The sequence below is a fragment of the Leptinotarsa decemlineata genome, unplaced genomic scaffold, assembly GCF_025532065.1.
Source record: "Leptinotarsa decemlineata unplaced genomic scaffold, Ldec_3_MD MMD2_tig00002974_RagTag_RagTag, whole genome shotgun sequence".
Lineage (NCBI taxonomy): Eukaryota > Metazoa > Arthropoda > Insecta > Coleoptera > Chrysomelidae > Leptinotarsa > Leptinotarsa decemlineata.
In genome coordinates, this window is record NW_027412578.1 from 1,473,737 (window position 1) to 1,501,378 (window position 27,642).

The following is a 27,642-nucleotide window of genomic DNA, read 5'->3' on the forward strand; positions in this document are numbered from 1 at the left end:
ATTTTTGCCCAAGTTCGTGCTTCACAAGTATAACATAAAAAAATATAAATATAACTTCAGTTAATAATTTAACATTCATTATTCATAAGGCGTTTCGAATTTTGCTGGGTCAGCTTGTATTTAATATTTTTATTCACAAAATCGAAAATATTTTTCAACAAAATCATTAAATGAATGACCCGTCTCTTCTACGTATTCATTACTTAGGGAGGAGTTTTGAAATCATTTTTAAAACAGTTCTTATGAATTATACAGGGTAAAATATCCGAAAAGGTCATAGCAAAGCATTGTTCAAATTTGAAGTGCCTATATGGTATATAGAGTAGTGTAGGTCGAAAGGACAGCAGCTTCATTGCATAATGCTTTATTTAAAATTGTCAACATATCAAACTTATATGTTATAGATTGCAAGCCCAGAAACATTTTTGGTAATATATTCTCAAAAATATAGATTTTTATTATTCTGGAGTGAAAGATGAGATGTTGTTGTAGGTGTTGCAGAAAAGAGTTCATGTGAGGTTTTCAATAATTCAGTCAGTTGGGAACTTTTCAAAAGTGAAACGTCTATATGAACAGGTAATAAACTCTTATACAATTTTTATAAAATTTGTTTTCAAACCTTAAAGGTTAGTTTATTGTGTCATGCCATGTGAATTCGTTAGTTCATAGAATTGTAAACTTCAACCCCTACCCTGGAATCAGGGTTCAAGGTCATTTATTCTTATATGTTTGATCTCACGTTTACCTCCCCATAAACCAACTATTTCGTACGGAATGAACAAATGGGCGACCTCATTTTAAACTTGAATTTCTTAAAGAATGTAACCTTTTATCTAAACTGTAATGTAAACAACTGCATGTTTTAGATATATTTCATATATTTGCCGCTAATAGCTATGGCTGATGCGGTTTTTTCTAAATGAAAAAAAAACTGATTTGACGAAAGCTTCACAGGAATTTAACACCTCTGCAAACAGATATTACTCTACCGTAAATAAAATTATTCCAATTTTTATGTCTTCCATTTCTTTTCCGTTAGTTGATAAAGTCCATGTTCTTATGATGAAACATTTTGTTATCGGCAATATTGAGAATACTTCTGACTAAAATAGTGACCCTCCGAACGGAATGAAATTGAGAAATCCGTTCAATCACCTGATTGATTTTGAAGTTTCAATGACCTAGAAGAGCGTTTATTTTCACAATTTCTTGGTTATTTTGATTCTCACAAACATTTCATTGTATTCAGTATGAAAAAAAAGTCAATCGAGTTATACGGTGTACTTTTTTCTTGCCATTCAAATTTTATTGATGAATTGGTGAGAAGTTGAAAATTATACTCCCAAATACCAACTTCAAAATATAAATCTGGCTGCTGCAGTAGTTTTTTTTTGATTTTTGTCTACGGCGATATTGGATCATTCCAGAGCTTTCCCGTACTTTCTAATTCCCGTAAGAATAATTTATTTGATTTTCTTGGTGCACCTTCGAAGATCAAAAACTCATGTGCACGGGACTATTCCTTTTCAATTATGTGTTGCTAAAAAGTTATTGAATTGTAAATATTTGAAACACCGAATAATAATCGGTTTCCTCGTACAGTTTATGATTAAAAGAAATGTAATTTGATGATTGGCAATCAATTTGTCTATATCTCAAATAATTAATTGCTTCCGTAATCACTAGTCTATCTATGATCAAACACCTCCAATTGTGATTTGCACATTTTTTGCATCGAGTCAAAGATCATCAATCCAACATAACACGTATTTTTAGAAATTATGACCATATTGTATCATCAGTCGATTACTGAACAAATTATTGTTGCAAAAGGATTGTAATGAATCTTTTAAACGATGACTAGCAGTTAATGTTTTATACAGGGGCCTGTGTAGTTTATATCTGATATTTAAAACATTATTCAGACTCTTAAATTACCTTGACTGGTTGTAATGAAGGTAAGGTAGCTAAGTTGAGTCCAACGCAAAACGGTCTATTGTACCTTCCAACTGTAACTCTCGAGGGTTTGTTATGGGTCACACCTATCCAAACTTGACTAAATGAATCCTGCTCCTTAAACAAGCTGATTACATTTGGTGGTACATCTTTCAGGTAAGCTGACAAGAGTAGGACTGTGCCGAATGCTAACCACCTACTTAGGTCCGTATAAAGGTAGGCACACAATATGCGTTCTGTTGCCAGGAACTAAGTTTCCTCCAATCTTGACGGACTATGGTTCATTTTCTTCAATCTAGTGATGACCTGATCAACGGTCAGTCTGCGTCTGAAAGCCGATCAGTTTATTTCTAACTAAGCAACATGGATGTGTGGTTTGGAAGGCAGTAGGTTCTACTGTCACGGATTTCAGGGAGACGACCTTCCATGGCTTCAGGGTACTAACATCTCTCACCAACCACTAGACATTTTCCTGGTCCTCTCAGGATTTCTCTGTAGCCATCCACGTTGAAATAAGCAGCTCTGGACTTGTGAATCACCTTCTGGAATATTATCTATGGCAGGTAATGTGGCACACTGAAGAGATTCTAACTGATTGATCGACCATGAGGTAACAAGTGTGGTAACCAAAGAATGTAGGCCAAACATTCATAAGTTTTCATTTATATATATATTTTTATGAATTATTCAGTTTTTGTAATGAATACGCATAAAAACAAATTGTTTATTTTGAAAACAAACTTGTTATAAACAAACAACATCGAAATCATATTAACTGTTCGAAATGTCCGCCTCCTGCAAGTATGCGTGCTTTAGTTCGCCTTCTCACTCACTAGCATACTCTTTAGAACATTTCTGGAGTATTCTCTATTGCTGCACAGGAAACTCTTACACGGTTTTGCAATTCTCCCTCAGTTTGACCATACACCAAAGTCTCAAGATGTGGTCAAACAAACTAATCAAGAATGTTTGAATCTGGTGATTTAGCTGGCCATGAGTCTGTTTCTCCACCGCCTATCCAACGATTATGGTAATTTCGGTTTGAATATGCGCGTGCTAGAGCACTGAAATGAGCAGTTGCACCATCGTAAATGAACCACATGCGATTTAGCAATAAAATAAGAACATCTAACAGAATTTTCAAATTATCTTCAAGAAATTGGCGACAACTATGTCCATTAGATCTGCGTGGTGAAATAATGTATAATTAGGTAATCTTCTATGATTTCAGTCCAAATATTCAATGAGAACTCCTCCTGGTGATGGGATTCCTCGATTGGCTACACCTCAACAGCTGAATTCGCATAAGGATGCATTTCATTTTTCACCTCAGAAACCGTTCGCCGAACGAAAAAAGGCAAAAGGACATGTTTATGAGAAGATGAACGGGAATTACAAAAATAATATTTATTTGGAAACAGACAGTGCCGTATAATTATTTCGATAAGAGATTTGAAGATTGAAATTGTATTTTTGAATCATAACGTCTTGTATGTTAGAAATGAAGTGTATGCGGATCATGTTCACATGAAAAGTTTACCTTGAAATCATTCAAGGATTATCTTCCTCCAGGATCAGCATTAATTTATAAATCACCCTGTATATTTGAAATAGTTTCATTATAAACATCAGATTTTGATAGAATAATGATAATTGGTTTCCTTCATAGTGAAACTCTCACAGTAAGTTCTGAGTTTCAATATGGAGTATAATAATAATATCGCAAAGTTAATAATAGGCAAAGTTCATTGTCCGTAATGAAATACATCACGGAAAATGTTCTTCCATTCAACCCTGAAAAGGAAACAAATAAAAAGAAAAGAAAAACAAAAATAAAACTGTGATTGTTATATATAATTATATTTTAATGTAAATACGAATAAACATCTTACAAAAAGAGTTTACCTATTCCTTACAAGATATCAATAATTTGATTTAATTTCAGTCTAACAAATAGTATTTACATTTTGTTTTGAACTTTGTGAAATTCCATTTTTTGAGGGGTTTGGGGACATAATTATACTTTCGACAAATTTGGTACCTGAAAGACCTGAACCCTTCTGTTTTGAATTTTGGCATTGCAATTATATTTTTATATTGAATATTCACGTTATGGATGTCCGTACGATATGTGATTTTCTAATGAAGATATGAAGGTTTTTTTGTTACAATATTCGATGATTGTAACAGGAGTGGTTTTTGCAGATATGATGCATGAATGAATTCATCACTTCAGATACACAAATGTGGAATCTAGTGCACTGATTTCCTTCGCGTAATTATTCTTACTTTGTGTGAGTGTTTGTGTGTGGTGTGGAAGGTCAATTCACTACGAATATAGATATACAAGTTGGCGAATTATTCATTCGTTTTTTGTTCATTGGAGTTGATATAAAAAATATTTATACTCAGACCATGACAAAATCAGTTGAGTTCTGAATTATCATGAGATAATCGATCAATTGAACTATCATTTCGAAATGAGGCAATATTATAAGGAATAACCGAAGACCTCCTAAAAACTATTCAGTATTATATCATTTGCATTGAAGACATAGCATTCTAGAAATGTTCAACTAACTGAAAAAATAAAATGTGTACACAAGTGATAATATTAATTACACTGAAGGTGATCACAACTCTGTGACCGAGTGGGAACCCGTTCAGCAAAAGGCCCACATAAATGACGCAGAACTCACTTTACTCCTGCAGCAAAATAAGGATAAGTCAATGCATGGGGTTTCCTTCAACAACATTGAAGGACTTGGTTTATCAAAGCCACTCATCTTCACTTTCTTCAGGAGAAGTGGACTGAAGTTGGAGACTGAGTTGTTTATCATGGTCTGCCAGTATAACCGAAGTCGCGTGATGGGTATAAAGGTTGATGACACTAGTTATAGGGCCTACCACGTAGCGCCTGAGACTCGAATGAACCGTCGGCTTGAACAGCTTATGCGATCCCAATCTATATCCATTGGCATAAGGCGGCTCTAACAGTGCTTTCCCACTACCTACGGCACTACAACGAGAAACCAGTATTGCTTTATATTCCAGGGGATATTGACTTTGTTGTGGGTAATGAGAAGTGTCGAATTCATGGAAATAATTCATTCTTTACCGTCAGGCTGATACAAGCTGATAATCCTGGTGCAGACCTCTTATACTATCAGAATAAAATGATATTCATGGTGGAGTTTTCAACGAGGCCAATATCGTATGAAAAACGAAAAAAGATGCATGAAATATCGTACCGGATATCGCACTAAGGTAGCAATCTTCGCAAGACAAATGCAGAAGGCTATCGCTCCTAGCCAACTGCGTTTGTTTTCTGGCACATGATCACCCACTTCACTGTGTGAGGAGCTGATTATGCACTTCCCGAATGTATCCGAACTTCTGTTCAAGGTCCGACATACACGATCTTTTCCGGGAAATAATAATAATAATAATAATCACAAGGTCACCCATCTGTTTTATATGGATGATCTTAAACTTTATGCCTCTGGAGAGAAGGATCTCCATCAGTCCTTGAGGGTGGTGGAAGAGTACACGCATGCTATCGGTATGAAATTCGGGATAGACAAATGTGCAATGGTTCATCTCAAAAGAGGACGATGCGGGGACTACGGAGAGGATGTGCAGCTCGTAGATGGAAGCATCCTACATCATCTGGATGCCGGAGAGACGTATACTTACCTCGGGGTGGAACAACGCCACTCACAAGAGGTAACTGCAGTGAAAAACTCTCTCCGCGGCAAGTATCAGCACAAACTTCGACAGATCTGGTCATCGGAACTGTCGGGGAAGTTGCTGCAACAAATTAGCTTGCCGTTCCAATCTTACTCTACTCGTTTGGAGTAGTGAAGTGGACTCGGAAGGAGCTGTATCAACTCGACGTAAGGACCCGAAAAATGATGCATCTCTATAGGAGTTTGCATCCCAAATCGTCCTTTCCACGGTTGTACTTCCCCCGACAACAGGGAGGTCGTGGACTTTTGAGTTTGGAGTGTCTACATGACAGAATGGTACTGGATACAGCCTGTAAAGTCGTCAGGAGTTCGGATCCCCTTCTCTGCATGGTCCGTGACCATGAGAGAGCAGGAATTGGAGCATTTCTCCTTAGGGCAGCTGCTCGAGCAGCTGATGAACTCGGTATAGTATTCGACTCTGAACGAGGTGACTACAACTCTGTCACCGAGTTGGAACCCGTTCAGCAAAAAGCTCAGATAAAAGCCGCAGAGATCACCTTACTTCTGCGGAGACACAGGGATAAGCCGATGCACGGGGTCTTCTTCAATTACATTGAAAACCTTGGCTTATCAAAGCGCCTGACGTTCGCTTTTTTCAGGTCGAGTGGGCTGAAGTCGGAAACTGAGGGGTTCAGCATGGCTTGCCAGGATGGTGTCTTCAACACCTTAGTCTACCGCAGTCGCGTGATGGATATAGAGGTTCCTGACACAAGGTGCAGGGCCTGCCGCGAGGCGCCCGAGACCCTAATGCACTTGCTATCAACATGTCCAGCATATGCGGTCTCGCCCTATATACATCGACATAACGCGGCCCTAAGAGTGCTAGATTACCATATACGGCACTCTTACGGTATTGACGAGATACCGGTGTTGCCCTACGCTCCGGGGGATATTGAATCCGTTGTGGGGAACGAGAAGTGCCGAATTTATTGGAACTATCCGTTCCCCACTCTCAGGCTCATACAAGCTAATAAGCCTAATGTAGTCCTTATCGACCACCAGACCAAAATGATATTTGTCGTGGAGGTTTCAGCTCCTGGCGAGACGAATATCGTCAGAAAAGAGGAGGAAAATCGGATAAAATATCGAGATTTTCTCTTCGAACTCCGCAGACTCTATCCAGATCACTCTGTCAAGATGGTCGTTCTGATTGTTGGAGTCCTTGGTGGAATGTGTGTGGAGTGGTCATTGGTTGATAATGCTGGCGCGTCCTCCCGAATGTATCGGGGCTTCGTGGGATAGGGCCTGCCCAGCGCACACTACGGAGCAAAAATAATAATAATGATGATAATAATGATAATAATGATAAAAGAGCAGTTCAGTGTTCAGTTTTTGACTCTGAATGAGGTGATTACAGCTCCGACACAGAGTTGGAATCCGTTCATGAAAAGATCTATACCACGATGGTGTCCTCAAAACCTTAGTCTACCGCAGTCGCATGATGTGTATATAGGTTCTCGTCACAAGGTGCAGGGCATGCCGCGGGGTGCCTGAGACCCTAATGCATTTGCTGTCAGCATGTCCAGCATATGTGGTCTCAGCGTATATCCATCGATTTAACTCGGCCCTAAGAGTGCTGTATTACCACTTACGCTACTTTTACGGTATTGACGATACACCGGTGTTGCCATACGCTCCGGGAGATATTGAATCCGTTATGGCAATCAAGGAGTGCCGAATTTATTGGATCTATTTGTTCCCCATCTTCAAGCTCAAACGAGCTAATGAGCATGATGTTGTTCTCGATCCACAGAGTAAGATGACATTTATCGTAGTGTTTTCATCTCCTGGCGAGAGGAATATTGTCTGAAAAGTGGAGAAAAAAACAGATAAAATATCGAGATTTCCTCTTCACATATTCTATCCAGACCACTCTGTCAAGATGGTTGTTCTGATTATTAGAGTCTTTGATGGAATTTGCCATCTCTACTCTCGAATCTCGAAATCATGCCTGCTCACCACACAAATGCTGTCAAAGGCTGTCATTCTTTGCTCACTATGCTTGCTGAAGGCACATGATTCTCGATTCCACTGATCACTTATCCCACGGCATGTGGAGTGGTCATTGAATAATAATGCTGGTGAGGTCTCCTGAATGTATCGAGGCTTTGGGGGATAGCGCTCGAACGGCGTAATTTTAAAGGAAAAAGTGATAGTAATTGTAATAATAAAATAATAATGATCTTCATTGGTACAAAAGTAACACCAAAAGGCGGAGTTTAAAATAGAGCCAATCTCTGCAGGTTTGTTCTTACCCTTGGAACCTTCAGCATCACCTTTCAATTCAAACAGCAATGACTGGTTCACATACCATTTATATCTATTCAGAAGAGATCGTGTATAGTTCAATAAATTTTGTAATCAAGGAACCATTAAAAATATAGGCGATATCATCATCTGAAATTCTATTAAACTGTCATGATCAAGGTCGAGTTAATTATCCAAAACAGTGAAACCGGTCAATGTCAATGACAAAGTTCACGAGATCTGTTTGATTTATGTTCAGTGTCCAAAAGCTTTGTTGCCGCTTCGTAACAATCTTTCCATTTGGGTTACCATAAAAGATTTTGCCAAAGTGTTTACAGTAAATGATGAATAAACATCGAAATCCTTTTATTTTCTCTAGCTGATAAAGAAGCATTATTTCTAATTTATATCAAAATCATCAAATATAAAATTTGTTTATATCAATATATATATGATCATGTCAATTATGTCCACCGGTTTCATGTTCATGATCGAGGAAGATTAATTCCCAGAGTCGGATGTTGATCAGATGCTAATTGTTAGTCACCTGCAGACCTGCTGTAGTATTTTCATCTGATACATGTACTACAAAATCATAGGTCTCACCTGAAAGGCAAAGGTTTGGTATGTTTATCAGAACTTCAACATATATTTGACATATTTTATGAAATATTTCCAATATTTCAACTATGGTCATTGTCATCATCAGAGAGTTACGCGAATGATGAACGTATTCTTAAAACACTTTGTGTGATTTTCACTAGACAGTTTTCCAAAAACGCAACACTTGTTTCGCCATACAATGGCTTCCTCGGGCGTGTCTTAATTCGGGAATGATGATGTGGATTGAAAATTTGAAACCTTGATAGAACTATTGATACAATGTCAATGAGATCAATTGCTGGTGTCGAGTGTCCAGTAATATTCATTACTACACCAAAGGTTCCAAACAGTGCATCATAAGAATTGTATAACATATAAAATAGTGAATAAATGATTGAAAAAGTACTAATACTGTTGTCATTTGAAAATTTGGACGAAGCATAAATTCAAATACAGATTGTAGGTGTTTTGGAGGAGTGATTTATAGAGATGAAGTAAATCTGAAAATATTTTGAAGTTTATTGTAAAATTGTTAATTGTAAAATTGTAAAATTGTTAATTTCATTGAGATAGAATGTTGTTCAAGCTACTGCAAAAGAGTAATCACTGAGAATATTCCAATTTTCATCTATTAAGAGCAAATATGAATGATATCCACTTGAATGGTTCTCATAACTTTTTTCATTAAAGCAACTTTGTGATTACAATTTCCAAGAGTAACCTCTTTAAAACATTTCTCTCATAAAAACAATTGCAAACTACATCCTGAGAGCTGTGCACTCAGTGAACATGTCTACAGGAAAAGTCATGCAATGGACTTCAACTCTTTAAAAATATTGATCAGAAAATTGTCTTCATGAAAAAACTGATGTGAATAATAAAGGTGAAAGTCATTCATATTTACTCCTATCAAAAAAAAAATTATATAAATATAACAATTTTTCCATAATTTACAAAATATTTTCAAATTTGATTTATCTTCAAAAACCACTCCTTTAAAACACCTACAGATGTAATGAACTCAATGCTCCAGCGGCCTAGGTCAAGTTGATCTCTTCTTCAAAATTTTCAAATGACAACGGTTTTCAGTTTCTAACCTGATATTTAACACGTTTTTCCATATGAAAATTTAAATATTATTTTATATCCTCAATGTGCTATGCCTTTTTCGAATATTTATTCACCACTTCATGGTTTTTCATTCTTGAAAAAAAAACATTTTATATTTCAACAACCAGCGACTAATCTCATTGGCATCATAAGTATTAATAGTTCAATCAATTTTTCCAGTGAATCATCATCTTGTAGCTTCCTGATAATGACAGTAAACATTGTCGAAATGTTGGAATTATAATGTTAAAAGAGTACACTTGCGCTTTCGCTGCTATCGCTAATAATTTCAAAGCCTTGTCACAGTAGAATAATACAACCAGTAGGCACTCTTACCACGTGATCCGCCGGGGCCGGCAACTCGGACCGCTCCTAGGATGAGATTCTCATCCAACGCGTTCAGTGCTGTAGTATCGAAGGATTCGACGGTACCACGGGCATCGGTAAAGTTATAATAAATTGTCGGAAATTCGCTGTTGTTATTATTGTTTTGGTTTTTGTAGTTGGTTATAAGTAAGTCACCATAAAATCTTCTATAATATCCTTGATTTCGTTTTTATATGAGCGCACGCCTATGGTGAAAGAACAAAATTAGCTCCACACTTCGTTTCGAAGTCACCGAGAACTTTGTGAATATATGAATGAAAGTAGTGGAAGTGGATTTACTGGTTGATTTTTACTATGGCCTTGTTCCTAACTAGTCATCAAAGACTGTCCTTCCTTGACAATTATTACAAAATATACTTCTAACTAGAATTTCGTGACTCTTCTGTTGAGTTCAGAGAATGGTCTTTCTCTTGGTGGCGCAGTTGTTACCTAATATTATCAGATGCTACAAGAGAAGACAATGAAGAGTGAATACATCATTAGAGCTGCTGAAAAGTAAATAAATTTCATGGGTGTATATTTTTCAGATCTTAAATGAACTATATCTCAGATTCTGCAACATGATCTTCAGGTTTTAATAGAGTCATTATACATGATGTTTGTCACCTATGAAATGAAACTTTAGGGGGCAATTCGTTGTTGTTGTTTTATAAAAAGTTCCTTTGAATATTTGTCCACTAAAAAATACTGAATCACGGTGCCTGTGCGATAGTAGTGATACACATTGGATGTGAATCGCTGGATATCAAATCAATTTGTAAAAACGTTCTCAGGAAGCCTATTCCACATGAACGCTGTTCTTTAAATGGAAGACTTCTTGAATAGTGAAGTTCGAGGTGTACTGAGTTGAACCTCAAAACGATGAGCAGCCACAGTCCGTCGCGTATTCCTGATATATACCACTCTTGGTGGAATCAAATGTGCCAATTCACTTGAACACTTTCCATGAAAATATTTATAGAAGAGAGACAAATTTCCAACCCTTCTTCGATATTTCAGGCTATTAAGGTTGCACGTGATGTTCCCGTCTCCAATCAGGCTCTTCAGGGTATGTTTGGGGGCAGAGCTCAATACCTGAGAATAATACTCCAAAGAAGGTCTGATCTGAGCTTCATTATTGATCTCATTTATTGAATTTCGATATATTTCATTGAATCATGATTTATTTGTTTCTGTTCAATGTAAACTTTATTGTGTGACTGAACCTTCTCAATAGTTACTCATTCAATCAAAAGAAAGTAAGAAGGATTCTCTAATTTTCTGGATAAATTCAAGTTCTTGTCACGAAAAGATATATATTTTATTGTGACCAGACATTGAACCCTCCTAAACATAAGAATAATTGCCAAATGGACATGTCAGTAAACATAATCCGATGATTGTTCATTTATTGTTGTATTAAAATACCATCAAAATGATAAATGTTATTAAAGATATGTCTTATTGACTAGAACTGGTCGATACTCGATGAAAATCCATATTGAAAAACTAATTATCACAGTTTATTGTATTATTTTCACTATAAAAGGGCTTTACAAAAACCGCGACACGTGTTTCGCTATACAATAGCTTCCTCAAGCATAAACTGCTTGAGTTTATGCTTTATGCTTATGCTTCACTTTTATAGTAAAAATCATACAATACACTTCATAGATTAGTTTTTTTTTCTGTAGGTATGTCATATTTTTCATTTGTGATTATCAATATCTCGGTGGGCGTATCGAGATCTCAAACTCATTGAAATAAAAATTCAGTTAAGATGACGCGCTACTACTTTTATTTTCACGTATATCCCATGTTTGGAATCGTAGCTTTCAGCAGGAGTATATCCAACCATATTTGTTGATATCATGAGTGAAACAAAATTTCATGTTATGCAGTCATCGATTGACTGAGATTTTTACTTTTACTCTCAATGAAAATAATCGGAGCAGTCGTGTACCATAATTCAACTGTTGATTATCTGTTTGTACCCTTACAGGTACTTCTGTCCGTGAGTATATAAATGCATTTGATGTCTTGAGCCTACGCCAGCAAATGATGTGGTCAATTTTAATTGAGATTCAAAACTATGTATTTCTATTCACTTTCCAGAATATGATGACAATAACAGCTAAAGACAACCAAAATTTTGAAAATTCAATTTTATACAAGGACTTTGGCCAAATTGTTAACTCAACTTGGCCCTTGTTATAGAGAAAACATGGAAGTTTGGTATAGGAACCAACCTTTAGAACTGAAGACAATCTCGCAGAAAAGCTACCCAGCACCTCCGTCAAATTTGTCATAGTGGCAACATCGCTTTAAATTTATCAATCTCGATCAAAACCCCCTGAGCCTTTCTCATGAACTCGGTGTGATTTTCATGGAAATGAGTACCGTTGCTTCGGGTTTGGACTTAAAGCTCAGCCACCTACGTTTAACTTTTACCATCGTTTGAATAACGTTTTTCTATGAGTAAACACCTGCATTAATCATGCGACAAAGTGTCCCACATTCCATTTCAATATCGGAATTTCTAAGTTAGATATTTGACAAAGAACGAACAGTGGCGTAGAGTGTGGTAATTGAATATCATTGAAAAGTTGTTACATCAATTAGAGTTAAATCAAAAATGAAATAATGATGATGGAGTTCAATCGCAAGCGAGATATTTCCATTATTATTTCTATATTATCTCTGGAGATGTCCAAGAAAAATGAAAATTTTGGAAAACGGATTTGATTTTTTGCAACAATAACAAATGTGCGACAAATTGCATATTTGACGTTTATGTATTCGATAATGAAACTTAACTTTATTTCACTTTAAATACAACAAACACTTCAACTAAAACTTCAACTATCATTTGAATTTCTATCGCCTTACTAAATCGCTTCGCATACCGCACTGTAACTTCCACTTGACTATATCGATATTCTCGTGGCTAGCGTTTATATATCATGATCGAATGCGCTAGAAAATTTCGCTGAAACCCCATCGAAATCGGTAGTATTATTCTCGCTACATCTAGAGCGGTTTAGAGTGATTTATGGCTACCAGTGGCGGCCGGCGTTATTTTCTTTAGGGCAACAATATGATTATCACAAACTGAAATTGAAAATGAACTAGGTAAATCGCAAGCAAACTATTTTAAATGAAAACAGTTACATAATGAATGTCCCATATAGTATAGCAGTATGTTTCAATGAATATTTTGCCACAGTAGGGAGAAATTTAGCCTAAAAATAAACTTAGATCAAAATTAGACAGATCGTAGATACATGAACGATCATTAAATTTTTTTGTTCCCCACAAAACAAATAATTTCTGGACTTGAGAAAAGAAAAGTTCCAGGTTATGATAGTTTGAAATCAGAAACGTTGCATCTGATTATGAAATATATAACTAAACCTTCAATAATGAATCTATAGAGATGGGAATCTTTCTGCTATCAAACTGTGTATATTCACAATAATTTATGGAAATGGCTATACGTATATGTGAGATGAACAATTACATACCTTCATCCCTTATTTCCAACTGGTCCAAAGCCATTGAGAAAATGGTAATAAAAGATGTCATTTAATGGAAAATTACAAAATATCATCAAAATCAAAATTGGGATTTCATGAAAAAGTATTAACACAAAATGCAATGAGAACCTGAACAAACATCTTCGAAGCTTTGGGCATGAGTGGGTTGAAGTTAATCAATCACAAAATGATTATGAGGAAAATGGAATAGTGGTTTCGGTCAGTTCTTTTTTTTACTCTCGTGTGTTGGCAGAATATAGTAGAGAAGACTTTATTAAATTCGAAAGAATTATCTGGAAAAATCACAGCAACTACCAAATTCACTTTTTCTCTGTCCCTGATATTTCACGTGAAGTTTCAAATTCAACTGAACGCTTGATATATTACTGTTTCGATTATACAGACTCAACAGTAAATTTCTAAATGATATATCAGATATAATATCAGAGCCCATTACCAAGTTGATCTAATATTTTTCATTCGCAACTTTTCCGACGTATTTAAAACAATTCCTATAACACTACTTGGTGACATAATATATAACATTCAAGAAAAATTTGGAATCAACAATAATATTCACTCCAAGGGAAGAACTGGTCGGTTTACGATTGCTCTCTTGATTTTATCACGGTCTTATTTTCAGTAAACTTTATCAACTTGTTTTCAGAGGAGAGAAAAAGAAGTTATAGAAAGTTGAAGGTGGAAATCGATGATTGCCAATCACAACCTTATAACATGAATTTTGATGTTCCTCAAAGTTTTCATTTCAGAATCATTAATTTTTTTTCCTTTAGCGATTCACCAAACCATTTAAGTACTAATAGTGTTAAACTATAAGCTCTTGCAGCGGATGCCAATTTCCCAATAGAAATTCAAGATAAAGTGAATCTAATGTACTCTGAGTTATCAACTTGGTGTTTTAGAAATTGTCTGATAATGAATTTTAATGATATAGTAAAGGATATGATCCCAATCTCTTGGAACATCTTTTCACACTAACATGATTCGATTATTAACCAAGAGAGCCTCAACAAAGGTCTCATTCCAAACAGCCCGTTGATCTATCACTGTCTTTGAAGATTGCCCCCCTGACATGAGGGCAAAATTTTACAATAATTCGCCAACTACTTCAAATATAGCAATTGTAATACTACTAAGTAAATGTCCCTACTGAAAAATGCTTTTATATCAGTGAATATGAAATACGGTTCAATGCAACTCACAAGCTTTGCTTGCAGTTGATTTGGCCATAGCGCCATCTGCCGGCAAAGTTCGAAAGAAACACCACAAATACATATTCCGGTGAGAATGAAATATATATTTCGTATATTTCGACAGAGACCCTTGACACGACTGTCAGACCTATAATTTTATAGGACGCAGAAGCTCATTTTACCGAAGCAACTGCAGATGTAGGTACGGCTTGAATTTCTGTACGACTTTTATAAAATCAGTTTTTTCATTAAAGAGGTAATTTATATTTTCGTGCCATACAGGTTTGTTCATGGAAGCCTTAGATCAACCCCACCCTAGAATTAAGGTTCAAAGTCATTTATTTTTGTAAGGTTCATTTCACGTCCATGCCCAATTAGACGACTAATTTCTACAAAATAAATGACTGTTTTTGATATATAAACTAATTTGAACTATACCCAATGTCTTAGCATATCTACATATAGAGTTAACTTTCCAGAAAATGGAAAATGTTTCCGTTTTCATTTTTTTCCATTTTTTCCCAGTCGTGATTAGTATCTGAATTTATGAAAGCCTCAAAAAAACTTTTGGCAAATTATTTTGGGTTATTGCTGTTACTTTTCCTAAATTTTCACTTGCACCGCTTACTACTGATGATATGAAGCTGAAACCCATCTTTTCAAATTTATAGAAATCATACATTTGCAAGCGGTATCAAATGACTCTCTAAAATTGTACCATGGGCTTGTGGTCAATTATTTGATGAACTATAAAACGTAACACTAATTTTCCCTTATCCAAATGGATGTTTGAGCCTCTCAGTACACATGGTTGAGTTTTATTTGAAAATAATTGAAATGAATTGAATTTATCAAATAGCAGAAATTAAAGCAAGAATTATTTTTCCGAAGGTAACCATCATATCACCATTCATTCAACAGTTTTTTCATTTCGATGAATCAGAGGTTGATCAACTCCAAGATAACGGGCAAATTGTTTGCGGTGTATAATACTGATAAAAATAGTCGATCTTTCACCCGCATTGTTACGAAACAAGATTTGTCACATCCTATAGGCCGTCGCCTCTGGATATAGTAGATATAGAATTTGGCGCCATTCAATAGTAAATTGATCTGAGGTGTCATGAATGTGGGGTTACGCATCATTTCGTAATTCCGGAGTTACTCATATCAAGTGAGAGTCATTCAATTGAAATTTGAGAAATGCGGATGTCAAACTTTTGACAGAAAGAAAATAAAATTTTGGTGATATTCTCAAATAGGTCAGAAAAGTTTCTGATTAATTTTATGTCATCGGTTTGTCATCGGGTTTTTGTAAATGACATTTCAAAAAAGGAATATTCAACAAATTCAACTTGGAAACCGAAATATTCACCAGTATGTAAAGCATGTTCATTATCATACGATATAACCACAATAACGGGACTCAAATATGGATTCATACCTAAAATAGTTCAAATAAACGATATAGTGTAACCTACCTAACAACAGCTCCCCTTTAATAATATAGTTAGGGAGCTTACTAATTTAGTTATTCAGTAATCATTTCTGACTATAGAAGAATCACAATAACTATGTAATATATATTATATATCTAATATATATCAATTACGTGTCAAGTTGTTTGTCTGCGATGGACTTCTGAACTACTTAACCGATTTCGATCAAATTTGGACCATGTGTGCAGTTTGATCCAACTTGAAAGATAGGATAGCTTACATCTCAATTTAAAGGCCCAATAGGCTGAAACAGCTATCTACCAGTGGCTCTTAAATTGAAATCAATATGGGAATGATCAAAAAAGTTCTATCTAATTTTTTTTTGATTTTCATGGAATGCTTGACTGCATTACACTTTCTACATTTCATATCATTTCTAGAAACATGATGGCAAGTTGACTTGGGTGTCACACCAATAGGTGGTTCCACTTATGTTTCGCTTGCGTTTACGCAGCTATTTTTATCAAGTACTTCCTTGGTTTTTCTCATTTTGTCTTCAATCGAGGACCGCCTGCCCGGTACTGACGTTGCCCAATAGGCTGAAACAGCTTTCTACCGGTGGCTCTTGAATTGAAATCAATATGGAAATGATCAAAAAGTGCTATCTATTTATTTTTTGATTTTCATGGAATGCTTGACTGCATCAACCTTTCTAGATTTCATATCATTTCTAGAAACATGTGGATTCGTTTTCCGATGGCATTTCAGGTCAGCTTCCCAAATTTCTGCTACCGCAGTTATCGGTTGATTGGTCAAACCACCAACACTGACATAAAAACTTGGCAAGTTGACTTGGGTGTCACACCAATAGGTGGTTCCACTTATGTTTCGCTTGCGTTTACGCAGCTATTTTTATCAAGTACTTCTTTGGTTTTTCTGATTTTGTCTTCAATCGAGGACCGTCTTCAATCGTTTATATAGGTGAGTGGCAAACCACGAATTCAAATGACAGGGTGATAATTTGATCGCTACAAACACACTTCACTAACTTTCTTCGAAAGCTTCTGATTATTCCTTCTCTATATTCTCTGTTTCACTATCACTGTCGTCATTTAAATCAATCCAATAATATGGAAGTGTCCAATCTCCATATAGTCTTTTTCCACTGGAATTACTTTTTTAATCCTTTTCTGCCAGTCTTATTCGGTGATATTAGATACTTCTTCTTTAATTATCTCTATTACCTTCTTATCAAATTTTGGAAAATTATTTTTACGCCTGATGCTTTGTTTCAATTTTCCTCAAATCAATTCGATGGGATTGAAAACACAAAAATAGGGGGGAAGAAGTCTCAGTAGGTGTGTCCGTACTTTCCAGGAATACTCTCAAGGGCATACACTTTTTGAAATGTTTTTGTCCGTAAAACTTCAAGTAGTTGGTTTTTGGTATAGTGATCGTCACAATACAAATTTTTATCCATTAAAAAACTTCGTATTCCATCTTTCCTGGAATTTTTATTCGATACTTTGATGAGCTGTCGCGAATGATAGGGAGCGTTGTCACGAACTATTACACTATTCGCATCGAAATTTGGGATCAACGTGTTTTCAAACCATTTTTCGAAAATATTAGCATCTATGTTCTTATGATAATCAACATTCCAGTCCTCAAGTTTTTTTCCACATAATTGCAAAGAATTCTTGACCCATCCTTTACTTCCTCCGCAATACATACTCCTTTTTTTGCAGGCATGTTAGGCGTACACATTCTCGAACCATCAATCCACCCTTTCGTAACTGTGTCGTGAGTGCCATACAAAGATTCGTCCAAATAGAAAATCTGCCGTTGTTCTTTTCTATATTATAGTTATTTGTTCTAAGTATTCGTTACGCAATTCCACTATTCTTTTGCTTTCCATAACTGCTTGACGTTTGTTTATTATTTTAAATCTAAATCCTAGTTTCTTTATCCAATTATGATGTCACAAAAGTCACAGCAGCTAACGTTATGGCCGGAAGTATTCAATTTCTTCCTTATGATTTCAGTTGTAACAGTCGTATATTGTTTTTTTTCAATGATTTTATTAGATAAACATCTATAGGTTTTTGTAATCCTGAATTGCATCGCGTCTTGCGTTCATAAGGTTTGTTTTTAACTATTTTACGTACACTTGAGAAAGGGATTTCGGTCAAATTTGATGTTGCTTGTAATAGTTTGTTTCCCTCGAAACCAAACTTGAGAATCTCATTCACTGGTATCTCTTTTTCGTATTAGTTACCATCGCTATTGGAATCACTGCACTGGAAAAAGTCTTCGTTGTTATTACACTCGTTATTACTATTAGCACTTGTCCAAGGACGGCACATTTTAAACATATAACAAAAATTTCAAGCAATTATAACTGCACCAATATCGAATTTCAACATTCAAACCGCGATCAGTTTCTTGAATTGATGACATTGATGACACGACGGTTATAACTATCCCCACATTCCTCGACTTCTAGTCGTCAACGTAACATGACTTCAAATTTGATTTTATGACTCTTTAGCCAATCATAAAACTCGGTTAGTAAAAATTATCCTATACGAACCGCCAATTCTACAGTCCACGTGGACTAGTTCGCAGCCGGTTCATTTCCAGGATTGGTTTTTTTGGCCTTTGAGAGTGCCGCCAACTTTAAGTGTGCACAATATCGTTTACTTCGACTATACCTACTCATTGACAATATATAATCGTATTTTGCGTTAATCGTATCCCAGCTCAAATATGGAAATTGTTTCTGGGAAACATCTCTCAGAATTTATCAAATGCCGTTTCTGTATTAACAAATTGAATATAATTTCCAGATGTTTTCAGTTTGCTTTTCGATATGTGTCGTCGATAAAGCTGATAATACTTCCTGAGAACAGTAGGTTATTTATATATCGTGAGAAGAGGATTGGTCCTAAGCCAGTACCTTGGGGAGCCCCATTCTTGATTGCTTCTTTTTTACTAAGTATATCGTTGAGTTATTTATTTTTTTGAATTCTCTGTCGAAATTTTCTGTGAGGCAAGTGATTGCTGATAAGATGAATATTTGTTAATGCTAAAGAGTGAAGTCATTATTAGTATTAATAAAACACGTGAGGAGTTCTAGAAAATGTTCTTCCACACCGTGTTAGGAATCACACGTTAAAAGGTAAGACCTCGTTAGTCCTCAGTTCGCACAAGTTTCTCAACTTCTGAGAGTTGTCGTTCGTATGGGAGCGACAGCTGATTAACGGATAAACAGATTTTTAAAAATTTGCGATCTACTTGTGGAAAACAACATCTGTCTTCCAGAATTTACGTGGAGCAATTTACATGCTCCATCACAAATAATATAATCGTGACCAGAACCGTGGTTTACACACACACAATCGTTCCGAGTTGGTTCAACATTTAGATTATTTGGCTAAGTGCACCGTCGTTATGTTGGCAATCTGTATAAATCTAGTGCCTGCTTGCTCGCACATCTCCAACTAACCATGCAGGTGGGAAAAACAAATACGACTCAGTCTCGATCCCCGATCATCGACTTATCGGTATTTCGTTTGTTCTTTTTAATGGGTTTGTTCAGTGGAATTCTGTCGAAATTCTTAGAAATAATTTCGAAATTGATAGGACGTGGATTTACTAGACGCAGAGGATCTTGTTCGTTGAATATATCTTAGACCGAATATTCAACTACCTAAGGTGGTAGAAACTATGAAAATTTCCAAAGTTGTGTCATTTATTCGTACAGCTTACACGCAACGGTGGAAATTAATTGATTTTCTGTGGAACGCAACTTGTTCCCGAAAAATTTTTCCGATAGGTCGATTTTTTTATTCAATTTACGGCGTTTTCTTATATATTTTCGCTATATAGATGAAACGTATCAGGATTATGAAGACGACGCTAGTGAAATTTTTTAAATGACACAGAAAATAGTAGAATTCGCATCATATGGGAATATTTTTTATCGATAGCCTTATTCAAAATTTCACTTCGGCAAAAATTTCTGCTTTGAAAGAGATGAAATAATCATTTGATTCGCATCTGTCATATTGTGATATTTTTTAAGAAAAAATTCCAAAAGTGGGATTCAAAAATTTTCAAAAAAGTTATTTGACAGCTCATAGTACTCCCTAGTTTGGATGATACTTTATTTTAGACACATTTTATTTGAAGCAGCGACATATTGAATGCGTATTTTTTCAAAAAATCTAATTGGGTTATTAAAATTGAATACAGGTGATGCAAAGTTTTTTTTGATCCCGTATAAAGTAAATTAGGTAGTTTGTATCTAAAAGTTATACACATCAATACAAAGAAAATAGTTCGACTCAATAAAGTAAGCTTTTCTTTCAAAAAAATAATAGTAGTTATGTTATGCGAAAATACGAAACTAATCTATCTAGTAAAAGGATTTGGAAAAGCTGAATACACTTATTGGAAATAATGAATCGAAGAGGTTTTGTATTAAAGTGTATAATATATTAAAATTCTTGCAAAGCGCATGATGACAAAAGTCGAAAGCGCTTTGCAAGAATTTTAATATATTATACACTTTAATACAAAACCTCTTCGATTCATTAATCTATCTAGTAGGTCGCTATTAGCGATAGTGACAATTAAATTGGTATGTTTGTGAATTTTCGAAATTAAATTATTACTAATTGTGTGGTGTTGTTCTGTTCTTAATTTGTTTCTACAATAATTCACTTGTTATTAAAATGGCATACACAAATGAGGAAATGGCTGATATGCATTACGTTTACGCTCTGTCGCAGGGGAATTGGTTAGGAGCTTCCAGAATATATGCTGAAATGTATCCTCAACGGCGGCATCCTTCACATAGAATATGTATTTGCTCGACTTCATCAACGACTACGAGAATATGGTTCATTCATTCGACAAAAGAACGCAGAATTGTGGTCGCCATCGAGTAGTACGAACACCACAGCTTGAGGAAGCAGTACTTAATTTGATTGAAGAACAACCTACTACAACAACAACTACAACAGTACTAGAAAGATTGCTTTCAAGCTACATGTTGATAATATGACGGTATTTCGAATTTTAAAGGAACAACTCTTATACCCTTACCATCTGCAACGAGTACAGGCACTGTTACTGCGAGACTTTCCGAACCGTCTTGAATTTTGCAATTGGATGCTGGAAATGATTAGAAGAAATTGTGACTTTCTGAAGACGATAGAACAGACGAATGTAGTTTTTCTCGTGTCAAGATTATTAATTTTCATAATTACCACATATGGGCTGATGAAAACCCTCACGCTATTGTCGAAACTAACCATTAAGAACAGTTTTCTCTTGACGTGTGGCTCGGAGTTATTGGGGATGATTTAATTGGGCCTCATTTTCTACCTCCTCGATTAAATGGTGAGGCATACGTTCAATTATATTGAGAGAAGTGCATCCACTACTGCTGGAGGAAGTTCCTTTGGGCGTCAGAAGGGATATGGTTTTTATGCATGATGGGGCTTCCGCCCATTTTAGTCAAGTATCACGTCAGCATTCAACTGAAACATGCTAATCCGTGGATAGGTCGAGGAGAACCACAGAACTGGCCTGCTCGATCCCCGGATTTCAATCCTCTCGATTTCTCTATTCTCCATAGAGGATAAACCAAATGCTGTAGCATTTGGTTTATCGTACTCCTATTCGCGATGTAGAGGACTTATGAAACCGCATCATCGATGCGTGCAGGTAATCTACATGTTGTGTGTTTTGTTATTAATAAATTAGTTTTGTTTATTACCCTTTAATAGTTTAATGCAGGTACTAACTACAAAATAACAATAACTCCAGTTCACATTTATGACGATGTATCTCTGTAGTTGTACGTAAAATAATTTTTTGCTGCGAACTGGTTTATTTTAGGCACAAAACCCGAGAGACATTTTTTGTTTAGAATGAAATAAGTTATCGGAAATAAATTTTAAAATGGTAAATAAATAATAAGACAAAAAGTTACATTGGAAATTAATTTTAGGGGTTGTGTTTTCCACCCCTTACAATCATGGAGTAAACCAAATAAATTACTGGCTGAGTGACTTTTTGGTAGTACATAACGTCAGGTTAATTTGAATATTGTAACTTTTTCAGTGCTTGTGAAAAAAATCATTATACAAATTTTCTGTACCCCCTTTAAGGGGCTGTATCTTAACGAGGGATGCTCCAATGAAGTTTCTTTATATGAAAGGTCCTATCTTTTTTTCGATGAGGAATCACCTACTTAAATGTTTTACTCAGTTACACCCTGTATATTTTCCGGATTTCTTTCAAGTTTTTGTGCATTTGCGTCATTTATTCGTTGTACGTTCACCACGTTTGGTATGAACATTCAATAATATGTCCTTCATATCACGTTTTTTGAGTTTTTGTGATTATGACGTATTTATTTCAGTTGGTATTATTTTCTATATTTGAAAAATAAATTTAATAGTAAATTTTTGATTTTATACTCCAGATTTTATTTATTTAGATTTTGTACTTCTGAAATTAGAATTTTATGTTTTGTAATCAAGAAAATTTCCTTATAGATTTTATTTATTTGATAAAACTGATACTGAAAATCTCACGGAAGAATAGAAATTATTTCAGGTGTAATTTTACTAATTTTAACAGAAAATATGAATATTGGTTGAATATTGGTCGATCTACTGAAATAAACTCAGAACTTTTGATAACCTCATACAAATATAATTAGATAGATAATACCTACTCTGGCACGTCATCTCGGAACAAATACTAACAATATCTGAATTGAAAGAATTGGTGACAAACTGACGGATAGAGAACTTATATCTGTGGGCTCCCAAATCAGAATGAAAATAGTTAACACAATGACGGAGACTAAAATACAAATGACTACTTCTCCTAGACAGATCACTGGAGATAAATTGACAGCGTTAATAAACATGAGGGATATAGCAGGATACGATAAAGATGACTTTCTAGGGTTGAAACCAGAAACGACAAGAAAGAAAAATCAAACCAAATCACCAAACCAAAATAAAAAAGAAAAGAGTTAGAACATGGCGAAATAAGAAGGCTTGGAAAACTCAAATTGGATTTTTCAAGAGGAAAAAGTTTATAATGAGGCAAAAGAGTCAATAAACTCATTGATAATGGGAGTTGAGATAATGGGTTGAAAAATGCCATATTGAGCTCATAAACAGATCTGAATGTTTGTCTAGACGAGGAAGAGTGGAATAACCTCACTAAAGAAAAGGAGATAGAACCAGACGAAAGTGGTGAATGCATAAAAACGCAATATGTAGTCTCTTCTGAAAAAAGAATCAGTATTAAAATTTTCATTGCAGTTGACGAATATACCAGGGATTTTGCAAGAGTCCTCTAGATCATTGTGAAGGACTACGAGTATGAAATAGATAAATACATAGAAATACAACTCTAATAATATCAGTGATAGTGAAGCTTCCAATTTAACTTCGAAAAACGTACTTCGAATTGGAAGATATACAAATATATACATTGTAATAGAGAAACAGCAATCGGTGAAGCACATACTCTCTGAAGAATTTGATAAGGCCATAACGAATTGAATCAAACCCAATAGGAACTCTTATATCAGATCCTAGTTGATCGTAGAGGGAAAAATAGCAAAATGTGTCTGTAGTAATATTGAAAGTATTATCTTAGACTCTTCAAATGTAGGTACATTATACCCTTGAATCAGTAAAATGTACAATACAACCAACCATAGAGGAGATGTAATGTTTTTGCATTGGTCGGTCGGTAGCCAAGCGGTTCGGCGTGGGTGCTTTGTTCACTCACTCGAGTTGACTGCCGTGTTGGTCGTTGGTTCAAGCCCTAGTCTGAACGATCGATCTTCACTTGCTATCGTCCAACCCGTGCTAGGAATCACACGTTAAAAGGTAAGACCTCGTTAATCCTTAGCTCGCACAAGTTTCGACTTCTGAGGGTTGTCGTTCGTAGGGGTGCGACAGCTGGTTAACGGATAAACAGAATTTAAACAGACAGAACAGAATACAAAATTGATGATATTCTTAATACTACTATAGAAAATTCTCAGAGACCAATTCTCTAAAATATTACCCCCAAAAATTATGACGAAAAACATGTATAGAAAATAAATCCGTAATCTCAGGAGGAAATCTCAACACAAATTTCGTGAAAAATAATGTAAATCATTTCTTGGTTGAAAATGTACTCTCTAGGTATAATTGTGATATTAGCTTCTATCCTTCCCAAAAACTTCAATGTGTTTTTTATGATGTTAACATTATCATTAATAACATATAGAAACTATGTACATAAAAAATACGATAGAAACTATGTACATAAAAAAATACGAACATATAAATAATATCTACAAATGCAGGTTCAGAATTAGTTATTCATTCAATATTGACTACGTTGAATATCAACCATTTTCTTGAATCAAGAAACAGTCATCACCTATATAGCTAGGAGCAGTCATCCACCCTTGAAATGGTGAAATGCGTAATTGAATTAAGATGATACTTCATTCATATAATAAGCAAAGTTCAGATCTCAATGATACGATATTGATAACACTTCCAAAATACAAATAATGAAATTATAAAACAACAACAAAAATTATTTGGCGCTCCGGGGCGACTTCATTGATTCCAGTGGCGCATTTGCCTTTTAAGCTGCAGGAAAAACCTGCAGCACCACATCATCTGAATATCTTGATCTGCCAATATCCTCTCTCTCATAACACAAAATGTAGGGTGTCTCCAGAGGCTCCAATAAATTTAATACATCGCCAGAACACTTATTGACACGACTATCGTCAAATTTAAATCCGTTTCGTCTTTGACCAAGGCGTAATAATGACCAGATTCAACGCTAGAACCACAGTGATGTCTGCATGCAGATTATAATAGTGGTACGTTGGATTGAAGTGTTTATCTATTTAGAACCTTCGTAAGAGTTTGGTGCTTCCGCCAGAGGTTGAGTCATGTTTGAAGATCATCAGTGTTATTATTAGAATGACTGGTGCCTCAGCTATACTCGTTTTCTTATAACAGTTAGTTTGGCGCATGTCTGGCAATACAGTCGATAATCACCCGTTAAAAATTCCATTTTCAGAAGATTTAACAATATATATATTTCAAATTTGGAAATTATTATTATTAATTATTCATCAATTGACAAATATTTCAGTTATTATTGATTAACGGGGATATTACAGGTTTGTCATTCTGTTTTTCAGATCCATTCCGTTCAACCCGTTCTTTATAAGTTAATTTACATGAAGTAAAGCAATCTCCAATTCCATTAGCAATTAACACTATCCAGCCACCCACATAAAAATCACCTCCGAAGACAGTCCGTGATAAATATACAAAGTGGGCATTTTGTAAACCAAAATTATCATCCACCGATACAAAAATAAAAGATTTTCCTCGACGATAATATTGTAAAATGCAAATTTCCTACCAAACGAACACGGCCAAAATCCACAATCAATTTTTTTTATTGCATGTTAACATCACAAACTACTTTATAAAAAAACTAACATAATTCTACCTGTCGGTATGGGTCGTAGCAAAAGGACTCCTGAAGGTATGCAATTCACTACCTTTCTGTCTCGGACTGGCCTCAGATTCTGTTATCATCCTTGGACATCGCGGATGAGGGGTTACTCGCTAATTCGACTAGAATTTTCAAGTCGATTGTGTTATGTACATAGTGCTTTCTTAAATAAACCTAATCCACAACTCAAATCTGTTTTTTTTCTCGATTACTTGAGAGACGTCTGACTTGTGGGATTATTACGTTTTCCTTTATCTTTTTCGTAACACCCATTTTGACAATCTTGTTTTCTGTACTGATTTGTATAGTCGAAGTTAACGATATTGTGCATATTTAAAGTTGTCGGCACTCTCAAAGGCCAAAAATTCCAATACATAAAAATGAACTGGCTGGGAAGTAGTCCACGTGGACCGTAGAATTGGCGGTTCGTATTGGATAATGTTTACTAACCGAGTTTTATGATTGGCTAAAGGGGAATGCGGGGACTGTTATCGCCGTCGTGTTCAGGAAGTGATCGCGATTTGAGTGTTGAAAATTCGATATTGGTGCAGTTATGATTACTCAATTTTTTTGTAATCTGTTTAAAATGTGGCGTCCTTGGACAAGTACTAATAATAATAACGAGTGTTATAACAACGCAGACTTTTTCCAGTGTAGTGATTTTAAAAGCGATGTTAAACAATGCGAAAAAAAGATACCAGTGAATAAGATTCGGATGCATTTGAATATTGAAACACAGAAAGTATGTTTCAATGTATATAAAAATCTACATCTCAAGTTTGGTTTCGAGGGAAACAAACTATTACTAGCAACATCAGATTTGATCGAAATTCCTTTCTCAACTGTTCGTAAAATAGTTAAAAACAAACCTTATGAACGCTAGACGCGATGTAATAAAGGATTGCCAAAACCTTCATCTGATAAAATCATTGAAAAAAACAATATACGACTGTTATAGAAGCAATGGAATTCCTACAACTGAAATCATGAAGAAGAAATTGAATACTTATGCTGCTGTGACAAGACTCTTCAGATTTGATAAAGAAATTAGGATTTAAATTTGAAATAATAAACGAACGTTAAGCAGTTATAGAAAGCAGAAGAATAGTGAAGTTGAGTTACAAATACTTAGAACAAATAACTAAATATAGACAAGAAAAACGGCCATTTTTCTATTTGGGCGAAACTTGGTATGACACTCACGATACAGTTACGAAAAGGTGGGCTGATGGTTCGAGAATGTGTACGCCTAACATTCCTGCAAACAAAATTTTTTAAACAGGTAATAGAGCTAATTGAAGAAGTAGTATCTAATTTTACCGAAAAAGACTGGCAGAACAGGAATAAAAAAGTAATTTTAGTTAAAAAAGACTATATGGAGATTGTACACTTCCATATCAATGGTGAAAATAAATTCATTATTGATTCAAATGACAACTGTAATAGTGAAACATCACACATCACACAATATACACATATATATACATATATATATATATATATATATATATATATATATATATATATATATATATATATATATATATATATATATACAGATACAGGATGTTGAAGTTTTATTTTTATTTTCGTTTTTTTTAAATAACTTTTGGAATACTGAACTTAATTAAACGAAACTTGGTAATAGGAGGTTTTTTAGGTGTCGAATTCGAACCTGATGTTCTTATTGCTCTTACTCGTAGGGGGCGCCACCTACACGTCTTTTTCTTTTTTAAAGATTCATAACTTTTTTTGGGCGTACTTCTAGCACATTTTTCAGTAAAAAAATCGATTCCTCTATCATATCTACGTAAATAAGCTACCCTTCTTACTAGTCGCT